The sequence below is a fragment of the Heterodontus francisci genome, unplaced genomic scaffold, assembly GCF_036365525.1.
Source record: "Heterodontus francisci isolate sHetFra1 unplaced genomic scaffold, sHetFra1.hap1 HAP1_SCAFFOLD_61, whole genome shotgun sequence".
Taxonomy (NCBI): domain Eukaryota; kingdom Metazoa; phylum Chordata; class Chondrichthyes; order Heterodontiformes; family Heterodontidae; genus Heterodontus; species Heterodontus francisci.
The window spans coordinates 8,694,724-8,708,903 of NW_027141441.1; the positions used below are offsets into that span (position 1 = coordinate 8,694,724).

Consider the following 14,180-nt stretch of genomic DNA (forward strand, 5'->3'; position numbering starts at 1 on the left):
ATCAAATCTATTTGTTATTCCACAGTGTCTCTCCATGTGTTTTATTCTGTTGTATTCTCTCACAGTCTGTTTGATGATCAATGTAACATCTCACTCTCTGTTCTGGTGAAGATCAGAAGCAGTGATATCTGTTTACACCACCCGACAAGTCGGCCTGATGCTGTGCCTCGCTGATCATGTGGGGTTAAAGCAATTCTTCCAGTCAGTTAGTTCAGTTTTCATTTCATGAAAAATTTGGTCATCATGACTTCATCAGTGACCGAATGGTTCAGGTGTCTGAGTGATGTTAATCATGATGTGATGAAATGATTGTATGTTCCAGTCTTTCCGTGGTGGGTTTTCACACTGAGTAGAAACGTGTTGGACATGGTCTGGAAATGTTTCGCACCGCTCCATTCCCAACTTCATTTACTTCCAGAAGATATATTTCCATCATTCCACAGCTGGCTGCACAGCCAGAAGCTGTGCTGAAGGTGACAGCTATGCATCTGCAACTGACAAGGTGGCCGAGAGGTTAAGGCGATGGATTGCTGATCCATTGTGCTTTGCATACGTGGGTTCGAATCCTACCCTTGTCGCTAGTTTATGAGCTGTTTCGTGTATTGTTTACGTTGGGTGAGCTTATTTGCAAAGTCAGCCTCGAAACCTGTTCTTGTCAATGTCCAGACAGTGATTCCAGAATTGTTTATACTTTATTCAAATTGAGACAGACAATTGGAATTCTTCACCCAAACTGCACTGGAATGAAGATCAAATAGGGATCACGAAACGGAGCAGTATTTTTCCTCCCCTCCTTCCTTCCATCATTACTTTCTCTGGATTTGCACCAAGTGAAAGACAAATGGGAAAAGCAAATGGCGAGGGAGCAGATGCAGAAAATTATCCTTTGGCAAGAAATTTATTTTCAAATCTTCTTGATAGATTAAGTGAGTGAGCAATGCTTTGGCAGATGGAGTTTAAAATGAGGGGTCATCGACTACCGAAGAGAGATCAGAGTGTTTTTTTGTAAGAGGTGAGATGTTAGAAACGGCGGAGGAGCAGAGACCCGAATACTGAATTAATAAAAGCTCGTGGACTGGTAGAAAATAATGTGAAAAGTGAACAGAATCTGAAGATTGGAACTCATGTTGCAGTGATATAAAGCTCTGTGCTCCTGAAGTAAATGTCCAAGCCCAGATTGTGGGGAATCTGTGGAGAGTGATTTGGTTTTTATTCATTCTTGGGTGTGAGTATCGCTGATCAGGCGAGCATTTATTACCCATTCCTATTGCCGTTGAGATGGTGGTGGAGAGCTGCCTTCTAGAACTGATGCAGTCCATATGGTGCAGGAACACCCACACTGCCGTTGGGGAGGGAGTTCCAGGATTGTGACCCAACAACAGTGAATAAATGGCGATATCGTTCCAAGTCAGGATGGTGAGTGACTTGGAGGGGAACCTGCAGGTAGTGAGTTCCCATGCATCTGCTGCCCTTGTCCTTCGAGGTGGTAGTGGTCACGAGTTTGGAAGGTGCTGTTGAAGGATACTTGGCGAGTTGCTGCAGTGCATACGGAGATGGTACACACTGCAGCCACTGTTTACTGGTTGTGGAGGGATTGAATGTTTAAGGTGGCGGGTTAGGTGCCGATCAAGTGCGCTGCTTTGTCCTGGATGGTGTTGAGCTTCTTGAGTGTTGTTGAGTGGGATGTATTCCATCACACTCCTGACTTGTGCCTTGTCGATGGTGGACAGGATTTGGGGTGTCAGGAGATGAGATACTTGCTGCAGAATTCGTAATCTCTGACCTGCGCTTATAGCCACAGCATAGATGTGACTGGTCCAGTTACGTTTCTGGTCAAGATATTGATGGTGGGGGATTTAACGATGATAACGCTTCTGAATATCAAAAGGTAGATTTTTTTTCTCTCTCATTGGAGATGTTCACTGCTTGGCACTTGGGTGGCCAGAAGGTTGCTTGCCACTTATCAGCTCAAGCCTGAATGTTGTTCAGGTCTTGCTGCTTGCAGGCACAGACTGCTTCAGTATCTGAAGAGTTGTGAGTCATCATCTAACATTCTCACTTCTGACTTATGTTGAAGAGAAAGTCGTCAATGAAACAGCTGGGATGTTTGGGTCTAGGACACTACCCTGAGAAACCCCTGAGGCAATGTCCTGGGCTGAGATGATTGGCCTCCACGAACCACAACCACCTTGTTTTGTGCGAGGTACGACTCCAGCAAGTGGAGAGTTTTCCCCCTGATTCCCAGTGACTTCAATTTTGCTAGGGATCCTTGATGCCACACTCACTCAAGGGTGGTTCAAGAAGGCAGCCCACCCCACCACCTTCTCAAGGGCAATTAAGGATGGGCAGTAAATGCTGGCCTGGCCAGCAACGCCCACATCGCATGAATGAATGAATAAAAAAGTGAAGTATCGCTTGTGTCATTGTTTTGGTAGAAAATATAACCCTGGTGGAATTGCCCCTCCCAATCACACCTCACTTCATAGAACATAGAAAATGGAGAAAATTTATGGCACAGAATGAGACCATTTAGCAATCGTGTCTGTGCCAGCTGAAAAAGAGCGATCCAGCCCAATCCCTCTTTCCTGGTCTTGGGAATGGGATCTGAACAGATCTCAGAGCTCACATTATGTGAATGTTCTGTTGAAGTATTGGTGAGCTGATATACCAGGGGAGATTCACACTGTTAGACACAGTGTGAAATACATTCAAGTATTTATAAAACATTGTAACATGTGAGTAATATTCCCCATTGCTTTCTCAGCACTGATGGATTGTGAAGTGGGAGACAGCCAGAAGTCCCAGTGATCCACACTGACCCTCAGCTGAGAATGAAATGAGATAAAGTTCAATCTTCAGCAGCGAGTTGCTGCAGAGAGGTAAGAGTCCTGAATCAAGGAGAGACTTTCTCATACTGCTGTTGAATCTCATTTCAAACACTCCTTGAACTCTCTGCCGAGGAATTCAGAGTTGGAGAATGCCTGTAAAATCAGCCTAAAAAGGAAATAAAAAACACCCACCGTGGGGCTCAAACTCAAAAACTTGAGATTCAGAGTTTCATGCTTTCATCTACTGAGCTCACTAGGCCTGAGACAGTGTCCCCGTCCTGTCTGTTATTGGACAGTGCAGCTGTTGGCTCCATCCCAGGGGCTGAATTTGTTCTGTAAACCATGAACCATCTTCCTCTCAAATCCCAGGTTTATCAATAAATCCTCTTACAAAATCCCCAAAGTGTGATATATTCCTCTCACTCAACCAGAATAAAAGTTACATCTTTTGCTCTTTTTACCTTCCAAACATTGACTTCTATTTTGCTCAGCATTTATTTCTCTCTCCTTTTTATGTTGTGCATTTCCTAATAAACATTTCATTTCAATTATTTATGAGGGATGAAATGAACAGAAGAGATTTTCTGCAATGGTACCAGGGGTGTGGGACAGAGCGAGTGGTTCGGATCTGGAATACACTGCCTGAGAGTGTGCTGGAGGCAGATTCAATCGTGGCTTTCAAAAGGGAATTGGATAAACACCTGAATAGAGAAAATTTGCAGGGTTACAATTAAAGGGCAGAGGAGTGGAATTAGCTGATTTGCTCTTGCAAAGAGCTGTCATGGACATGATGGACTGAAGGGTCTCCTTCTGTACTGTAACCATTTGATTCCTTGATTCTAACTCTGTCAAAGTTGTTCTGAACTTGCTCTGCTCCAATGAGAACAACCCCAGCTTTTCCAGTGTCTGCACATAACTGAAGTTATGAGGAACCATGGGGAACCCACTGTAAACCTTCCTCCAGACAGAAATACAACTGTTCACCATGACACTGTGACCCAGCTGTTCACAATATATATCAATGATTCGGATGTGGGGACCAAATGTACTATTTCCAAGTTCGCAGATGACACAAAACTAGGTGGGAATGTGTGTTGTGAGGAAGATGCAAAGCGGCTTCAAGGGGATTTGGACAGACTTAGTGAGTGGACAAGAAAGTGGCACATGGAATATAATGTGCAAAGATGTGAGGTTGTCCACTTTGGTAGGAGAAACAGATGTGCAGATCATTTCTTAAATGGTAAGAGATTAGAAAGTGTAGATGGACAAAGGGGCCTGGGTTTCCTTGTCAGTAAGTGACTGAAAGCTAACATGCAGGTGCAGCAAGCAATTAGGAAGGCGAATGACATGTTAGACTCTATCACAAGAGGATTTGAGTACAGGAGTAGTGAAGTCTTGCTTCAATTGTATATAACCTTGGTTGGACTGCACTTTGGAATACTGTGTGCAGTTTTGGTCCCCTTACCTTAGGAAGGATATCATTGCCATAGAGGGAGTACAACGAAGGTTCACCAGACTTGTTCCCGGGGTGGCGGGACTGTCCTATGAAGAGATTTTGGGGAAACTGTGACTGTATTCTCTAGAGTTTCGAAGAATGAGAGGTGATCTCATTGAAACTTACCATATATTTAAAGGGATAGACAGGTAGATGAAGCTATTTCCTCCGGTTGAGGAATCTAGAACCAGGGGACACAATTTCAACATAAGGGGAAAGCCACTTAGGACAGAGACGAGGAGAAATTTCTTTACTCAGAGGGTTGTGAATCTTTGGAATTCTCTACCCCAGAGGGCTGTGGAAGCTCAGTCATTGAGTATGTTTAAAGCAGAGATTGACAGATTTCTAAATGCAAATGACATAGGGGATATGGACATAGTGTGGGAAAAAGGCATTGAAGTGGATGATCAGTCATCATCATATTGAATGGCGGGGTTGGCTCGACGGGCTGAATGGCCTACTCCTGCTCCTATGTTCCTATCAGTCTGCTAATTTCATATCCATGCTGTCATTGTCCCTTTTATTACATGGGCTTCAGTTTTACTGGCAGTCTAGTATGTGACATCATCAAGAAGGTTTTCACTAAGTCAAATAAGGAGAAATTGTTTCCAGTGGCAAAAGGGTCAGTAACCAGAGGATGTATTTATCAGGTGATTGAGAAAAGAACCAGAGGCGAAATGAGGTCGGGATTTATACCGTGATGTGTTGTGATTTGGAATGCACTGTCTGATCAGGACTTGAAAGCAGATTCAGTAGTAACTTTGAAAAGCAATAGGGATAAATACTGGAAGGAAAATGTACAGATTACAGGAAAAAGCTGAGCATCAGAACTAATTGGATAACACAACCAAAGCGACAGCATTGACACAATGGACCAAATGGTCTCCTTCTTTGTGTATCATTCTATGGTTTTATGAACATAATGTTGGTACAATTGCTGAGTTGGAAGTGAAGTGAACCCAGATTCCAGGTATTCTAAACACCAGACCCAAACCAACTGAACCAAAAACAAGAAATGCTGGATTCACTCAGCAGGTCTGGCAGCATCTGTGGAAAGAGAAGCAGAGTTAACGTTTCGGGTCAGTGACCCTTCTTCGGAACTGACTGAACAAGCCTGTTGTTTAATCTCTGTTTTTCACACCAGCTTCTCCTCGCTCTTTCTGTGTTTCCTGCCTGGTCTGTTCCTCTGACCTTCATTCCTGACACTCTATTGAGAATGGCCAACTCACTGCGCCTCTCACTCCCACCGTCACTCCACCCCTTCACCCACTTCCAAACCTCTCTGTTGAACAGTACCTCACTTCTGCTCCTCTGCTCCATTAATATAACAGGAAAACATTTTCAAACAGACATTTCCACACAGTGAACGTTTCAGTGAGACAAGGTAAAGAGCAGATTCATTCACTTTCAACACAGAGAGAGCAGCTCTCCCTGTTCAGTCTAAGGAGCAGCTGTAGTTTCACTCCCATTAGTCTTAGAGACATGGGCCAGAATTGTAAGGGACCGTTGGAGACGGGAATGGAGGCTGGGGAGGGGGAGGGGGGGTGTATAAAATAGGGATGGAAGACGTTGGAGCGGATATTTCTGTCGGCGGCTGACATGGAGGGCAGACTTCGCACATCCACACGGCAAGAAGGCATTTAAAGTATTTATGAGTCCAATTGTCAGCAATTTTATTCACTGGGTCCAATTGAATTAATAGCACACGGGAACCCTGGGGCTTCAGAGCCTCGCCTGGTTAAAGGAGGTGACTGGTAGGTGGGAGCTGAGTGTTGGCTTCACTGGGAAGCTGTCCGGTGAGGCAGCGTAACTTGGCAGCAAGGGTGGAGGGGGAAAGGGCATCGGGAAACACTGTCAGGAGTGGGGGCCAATGTGCCAGCTCTGCAGGGTGAGCCACACCAGGGTGTTATTGGGGCAGTGCCACCTCATTGAGGGTGACAAATGAGGTAAATGTGGCTGGGTGTTGTTTACTGTGAAGGCCTTGCACTCAGGGAGGGGCAACCTGTCATGGGCCTCATTCACCCTGGATTCGAGGCTTCCATTGAAGAGGAGGAGGAGTAGAGAGGGAGGGAGGGAGACGCAGGCACCAGCAGGGACACCACAGCAGCTTGGGGGCCCACAGGAGGGCCAGCCTCGAACAGGAGGCTGGAGAAGGAGGCAGAGGAACACGTCAGCCGAGGTTCAACTACCTGCAGATGTCCGAGTGACAGTGTCTCCGCAGACTGCACCTCTCCTCGGAGGTTGTCACTGATCTCTCTGCCATGATGCAGCTGTGCCCCATGGGACTTGGTGGGCACCTGATGCCAGTGTCACTGAAGGTCACCGTGCCACTGAACTTCTCCACCAGCAGATCATTGCGGGGATCCACTGGAGATATGTGTGGAATCTCACAGTCTGTGGTGAATCAGTGCATCAAGGAGGTCACCAATGTCCTGTTCAGGAGGGCCGGTGACTATGTGCACATCGATCCAAACAGTCACGCTGAGAGGGCTATCGGATTCGGGGCCATCGCTGGATTCCCCCAGGTGTAGGGTGTCATCGACTGCACCCATGTGACCATCAAGTCTCCTGCAGACCAGCCAGCAGCCTTCAACAGGAAGGGCTTCCACTTGCTCAGTGTGTAACTGGTCTGTGACCATCACAAATGGATCCTACAGGTGTGTGCACAAATCCCGGGAAGCAGCCACAACGCCTGCATACCAAGGCACTCCCAGGTGCCAGAACCTTTCCGTGGCCCCATGCGCTTTCTGAGATGGATCCTTGGAGACAAGGGCAACCCAGTGAGAACATGAGTACTGACGCCTGTGAGGAACCCACACGATTCAGAGGAGAGGTACAACACCTGCTGCGGGTCAATCCGAGCGACCATCAAAGAGGCCATTGGTCTCCTGAAGATGAGATTCAGGCACTTAGATTGTTCCTGTGGAGCCCTTCAGTATGTCCCGGCGAGGGTCTCGCGTATCATGGTGGCTTGCTGTGCTCTGCACAATCTGGCATGACAGAGGGGTGAGGTGTTGACTCGTGTGGATATCATGGAGTGTGATGTCTCCTCTGATGATGAGGATGTGGAGGAGGATGCTGCCCAAGCAGTGCCAGATGAAGGACCTCAGGCACAGCAGGAAAGCCTCCATGAGATACACACAAGGGAGACACGAGACACCCTTATACATTCACGTTTCCTTTGAGCCTTACCACCTTCTGGAACCACAGCAATAAAGTCTTAGCTTTAAACAGCCCTGTTGTCACCTCCTTCCTTCTACACTACAGCGCCCAGGTACACATCTCACAGTGACAAGGCCGAAGCTTTGTGAACTCAGGGCTTAGTCCCTCACTTCCAGCCCCTTGGGAGGAAGGGTTGAAATGAAGTCCCAAAGGGCATCAACAATAGGAAGGAGACATAGTGAGAGAACATCATTTCTTTATTCTGTGTGACACCAAACACAACCCTATCCATCTGGAATGTACATTCACCCGTGAACCCCTCAGTGAATCTCGGTGCTCTTCTTAAATCTCTTCCGGGTGTTCCGACCTGCTACTCCCCCTGCTCTGTCAGCTGAGGTGGAGACAGGCTGCTGACCTTGCTGCTCCATGGCTTGGGATGACATTGGCGGCCGTCCTCTGCTGCCTGAGGCCTGGAGGGCCCTGGCACACTGAGGGCCTCCTGCACAGGTACAGGGACCCCCTCTGTCATCGAGGATGATGGAGGTGCTGGCATCATTGGTGTCACTGGCAGAGGGACATTGGAATTACCGTCCACACCAGGAGCACCCTGAGAGGGGCCCCCAGATGTAGCAGCCAGCTGCTCCTCCCCCTTATAAGACACACTTGTACCTCCCTGCTGACCTGAGAGGGACGTGGACCAATGGAGAGTTCAGGTGCCTCGTCCCCCCTCTCACCTTGTCACCACTGGATGGAGCTCCTGGACAAAGTGATGGAGTGCAGGTCTGTGCACATCTCCGGCAGCCACCGATTGATCGGCTGGATCTGGTTCTCCATGAGAGTCACCAATCTCTCAATGGAGGAAGCCAGACACACCCCCATCAGAGACAGTGCAGCACCCAAGGCCTGGATGGTCTCCTCCATCGTCCGTGCTTGGGTACACATAGCCTCTGGCAACTCTGCCAGATGTTGCCTGACCTCTCACTGCAGCTGCAGCATTTCCCGTGTTGCTGGTGACGCAAGAGGCACGTCATCAGCCTGGGGCACAGCATGGGCCTGGCCTCCCACAAACCACCAACCCCCAGTGGCCTCGGCTGTCACAGCCTCCGCCAGCTGCCCGGGCCTGTCTGTGATGTGCTCACCAATTTGTATGCCAGAATCTAACCGCGAACGGATACCCACCAACGTGAGAGTTTCTGTGCTGGTGAAGGGTGCAGGGGGATGAGGTGATGGTGCACCCTCTGAGGCTCCCTCCTCCTCCTCAGACATGTCCGGCTGTCCCCCAGTCTCTCCAGCTCTTTGCTTTTGTCGTTCATCCGGGCCTTCATGAGAAAACAGGGACATTGAAGGGTTAGGATCTTCCCATCATGACATTCCAACCACCCCTAACGTGCAGCTCCATTGATGCAGTGGTGAACAGATGAGCAGTGTGGCTCCTTTGCAGCAGATGCTCCCTTGTGCCCCAGGAGATGTTCACTCACTCTCTTGGGTAGGTGTCCCTGTCTCTCCATCAGCTATGGAGCAGCTGCTTTGCTGCCCTGCCTGTTCCATGGCCTCCTCCTCCATCGGGATGAGGACATGGAGATAAGGCATCCACCGCTGGTCTTGACACACTCTTTCCAATTGTGGGATGTCTTCTCCTGCAGACACAATGATGAACAAAGTTAGTCTCCCAGCGGGGACAAGCCCAACATCTCTGATGGTGATAGTCCAGCAGTCCATGATGGGGACACACGTATTCCTCCTGCATGTGGCCCCTCTCGAGGGACTGTGTGAGTTTATACAATGACTGACGTGCACCTCTCACCGAGATGCAGCCAAGCCTCAGGCAGCATGTCCTGCTGCCCTTCCCCAATACACATGACTGGGTGGTCACTCCCTTTCCACCAAACACTCCCTCTCACTCTGCCACATGCAATGTCCAAAGGGTCCAAAGTGTTTTGAGTTTTCGCCTGAGCAGCCTGGATCCGGTCATTGACCCACTTCCTGTACTGGATCCATGTTCTGGGGGTGACACCACGTCTGCTGACCTCACCGACTATCTTCAGCCAGCTTTGCTAGGTCAGGTGGGCAGGTCTCCACCTCCCATCCCTGGGGAAGAGGATCTTCCACCTTTCTCTTGCCACCTGGAGGAGAACCTGCAGGGAGGCATAGCTAAACCGTGGGACCATGGTCACTGCAGGCTCGCATTCAGCTCCTTACTCAGCAGGCAGCAGAGGCAGCAGAACGGGTCCTGGGGCATCAGAGGCAGCAGAACGGGTCCTGGGGCATCAGAGGCAGCAGAACGTGTCCTGGGACAGCAGAGGCAGCAGAACGAGTTCTGGGGCAGCAGTGACAGCAGAACGGGTCCTGGGGCAGCAGAGACAGCAGAACGGATCCTGGGGCAGCAGAGGCAGCAGAACGGGTCCTGGGGCAGCAGAGGCAGCAGATCGGGTCCTGGGGCATCAGAGGGCTCTCAGGAAGACACTCCTTTAAACCAGGCAGCAGTGAATGCAGGGTTGGCAGCCCTTTAAATATGGTGTCAGCACCTGCCGTTGTGTCAGATGTCGGTGCCATCGGTGCCTTGTTCCCTGCCTCTGGTCCTTGTTTACATGGGCCCCACGCCTCCCCTTCATTAATTGGTCGGCTGCTCCGTGTTCGGAGTCGGTCGGCCACATTTCACTCGTGTGGTGACGACACCCGCTTCCGGTGCCTCTGCCGAGAGCCGCACCGTTAGTTTAAAATTCAGTCCATGGGGTCAAGAGTGGAAAATCTCCCCTCTGATTCTCTCTACTTAAACTGATGGAGACACCAAATTAAAACTGATGAAACCAGGGATTGTATCCTGGTTCTTCAATCTAGTGTTCTCCCAACTGAGCTATTCCATCCTCACTGTGAACTCATCTTCATTGGAGACAAATATAACTCCAGGTGGAATTTCCCCACCCGTTCATTCCTCACTTCAGGGGAATGGGACCCGACCAGATCGCGGAACTCAGATTATGTTAATGTTCTGCTCTTGATATCTTAATATTATCTTGCGTTTGAGCCACTTTTAATCAGGTTTACAAACAAATTCTTCCATCATCCCTTCTCCCACATTCTCTCTCTCTCATTCATTCTTTATTCCTCACAATCCAGAAAGGGTTAGGAATCAGAGCTCACCTCCAAACCCTCTGCACACAGACCTCTATCTGTCACCCTGTTTGATCCAAGATCCAAGAGACCAGTCATTAAATTGCACTCTTTATAAACACAGAAAGCTGCCTCAGAGTGTTGGACATCGAGTTAAATACACTGAAGTCTTTTGAAAAAAGTTAATCTTATGGGTTGTATAATGATGGAAATATACCTTCTGTAAGTAAATGAAATAGGGAATGGAGCGGTGTGAAACATTTCCAGACCATGTCCAACACGTTTCCACTCAGTGGGAAAACCCACCACGGAAAGAGTGGAACATACAATCATTTGATCACATCATGATTAACATCACTCAGATGCCTGAATCATTAGGTCACTGCAGCTGGCTGCACAGCCAGGAGCTGTGCTGAAGGTGACAGCCATGATCGTGCGTCTGACAAGGTGGCTGCAAGGTTAAGGTGATGGACTGCTAATGCATTGTGTTCTTCATGTATGGATTCAAATCCCATCCTTGTTGTTAGTTTGTGAGCTGTATAGTTCCTTTATTTCTCTTGGGGGACTTTTTGCATAAAGTCAGCCTGGAAACCTGTTCTTGTCAATTTCCAGACGGTGTTTCCAGAATTGTTTATATATTATTAAAATTGAGACAGACAATTGGGATTCTTCACCCAAATTGGACTGGAATGAAGATCAAATTGGGATCACAAAACGGAGCAAGATTTTCCCTCCCTCCCTTCCTTCCATCTTTATATTCTCTGGATTTCCACCAAGTGAAGGACGAATGGGAAAAGCAAACGGCGAGGGAGCAGAAGCAGAATATTATCCTTTGGCAAGAAATTTATTTTCAAATCTTCTTGATAGATTAAGTGAGTGAGCAATGCTTTGACAGATGGAGTTTAAAATGTGGGGTCATGTAATACTGAAGAAAGATAGATCAGAGTGTTTTTTTGTAAGAGGTGAGATGTTAGAAACTGTGGAGGAGCCGAGACCCGAATACAGAATTACTAAAAGCTAGTGGACTGGGAGAAAATAATGTGAAAAGCGAACGGAATATGAAGTTTGGAACTCATGTTGCAGTTATATAAAGCTCAGTGCTCCTGAAGCGAATGTCCAAGCCCAGATTGTGGGGAATCTGTGGAGAGTGATTTGTTTTTTATTCATTCTTGGATGTGAGTATCGCTGATAAGGTGAGCATTTATTACCCATCCCTAATTGCCCTTGAGAATGTAGTGGTGAGCTGCCGTCTTGAACTGCTGCAGTCCATGTGGTGCAGGAACACCCACACCGCCGTTGGGGAGGGAGTTCCAGGATTGTGACCCAACAACAGTGAAGAAATGGCGATATAGTTCCAAGACAGGATGGTGAGTGACTTGGAGGGGAACCTGCAGATGGCGAGTTCCCATGCATCTGCTGCCCTTGTCCTTCGAGGTGGTAGAGGTCACGGGTTTGAAAGGTGCTGTTGAAGGATACTTGGCGAGTTACTGCAGTGCATATAGAGATGGTACACACTGCAGACTCTGTGTACTGGTGGTGGAGAGAGTGAATGTTTAAAGTGGTGGGTTAGGTGGCGATTAAGTGGGCTGCTTTGTCCTGGATGGTATTGAGCTTCTTGAGTGTTGTTGAGTGGGATGTATTCCATCACACTCCTGACTTGTGCCTTGCAGATGGTGGACAGGTTTTGGTGTATCAGGAGGTGAGATACTTAGTTTAGTTTAGAGATACAGCACTGAAACAGGCCCTTCGGCCCACCGAGTCTGTGCCGACCATCAACCACCCATTTATATTAATCCCAGTTTCCTACCACATCCCCACCTGTCCCTATATTTCCCTCCCACCTACCTCTGCTATAGGACAATTTATAATGGCCAATTTACCTCCCAACCTGCAAGTCTTTTGGCTTGTGGGAGGAAACCGGAGCACCCGGAGAAAACCCACACAGACACAGGGAGAACTTGCAAACTCCACACAGGCAGTACCCAGAATTGAACCCGGGTTGCTGGAGCTGTGAGGCTGCGGTGCTAACCACTGCGCCACTGTGCCACCCCCAGAATTCCTAATCTTTCCCACTTGCTGCAGAATTCCTAATCTCTGACCTGCGCTTATAGCCGCAGCATAGATCTGACTGGTTCCGTTTAGTTTCTGGTCAATGGTAACCCCCAACATATTGATGGTGGGGGATTCAGCGATGACAATGCTCTGAATATCAAAAGGTAGATTTTTTTCTCTCTCTCATTGGAGATGTTCACTGCTTGGCACTTGTGTGACCAGAAGGTTGCTTGTCACTTATCAGCTCAAGCCTGAATATTGTTCAGGTCTTGCTGCTTGTAGGCACAGACTGCTTCAACTGAGGAGTTGTGAATCATCACCTAACATTCCCACTTCTGACTTATTTTGAAGGGAAAGTCGTCAATGAAACAGCTGAGGATGTTTGGGCCTACGACACTACCCTGAGAAACTACTGAAGCAATGTCCTGGGCTGAGATGATTGGCCTCCACGAACCACAACCATCTTGTTTTGTGTGAGGTACAACTCCAGCAAGTGGAGAGTTTTCCCCCTGATTCCCATTGACTTCAATTTTGCTAGGGATCCTTGATGCCACACTCACTCAAGGGCAATCACTCTCACCTCTCCTCTGGAATTCCACTCTTCCATCTCTGTTTGGACCAAGCTGCAATGAGATCATAACAACATAAGATCAGAACAACTAGTAGCAGGAGTAGGCCATTTGGCCCCTCGAGCTTGCTCCGCCATTCAATAGGATCATGGCTGACCTGATCATGACCTCAACTCCACTTTCCTGCCTGCCCACATAACCCTTGGCTCTCTTGTAGATAAAAATCGTGAAGACATTCAATGACCCAGCCTCCACTGCTCTCTGCGGTAGAGAATTCCAAAGATTATTGACGCTCTGAGAGAAGAAATGCCTTCTTAAATGAAAAACCCCTAAATCTGAATCTGTGTCCCCTAGTTCTAGATTCCACCACGAGGGGAAACTTCCTCTCAGCATCTACCCTGTCAAGTCCCCTCAGAATCTTATATGTCTCAATACGTTCACCTTTCATTTTTCTCAACTCCAATGAGTATCGGTCCAACCTGCTCAACTTTCCTCATGCGACAACCCCTTCATCACTGGAATAAATCTAGTGAACCTTCTCTGAACTGCCTCCAATGCAAGTATATCCCTCCATAAATAAGGAAACCAAAACTGTACACAGTACTCTAGGTGTGGTTTCACCAGCACCCTGTACATTTGTAGCAACACTTCTCTTCTTTTATACTCCATTCCCCTTGCAATAAAGGGTAACATTTCATTTGCCTTCCTAATTATTTGCTGTACCTGCATGGTAACTTTTTGTGATTCATGTACGAAGACACCCAGATCCTTCCACACCGCAGCATTCTGTAATCTCTCACAATTTAAATAATATTTTCCTGTTCTATTCTTCCTACCAAAGTGGATAACCTCACATTTTCCCACATTCTACTCTATCTGCCAAATTATTTCCTGGAGCTGAGAGACCCTGGCAGAACCTAAACTGAGCATCGATGAGCAGATTATTGTTAAGTGTGTGGTGCT

At 47.8% G+C, this 14,180-nt stretch overlaps 1 non-coding gene across 1 annotated transcript; it reads left to right on the forward strand.

Moving 5' to 3' along the window:
- The first annotated feature begins 496 nt into the window (after positions 1-496).
- Positions 497-578, forward strand: trnas-gcu (transfer RNA serine (anticodon GCU)). The gene has a single exon. It is a non-coding gene; the product is annotated as a tRNA-Ser (tRNA).
- The last annotated feature ends 13,602 nt before the right edge of the window (positions 579-14,180 follow it).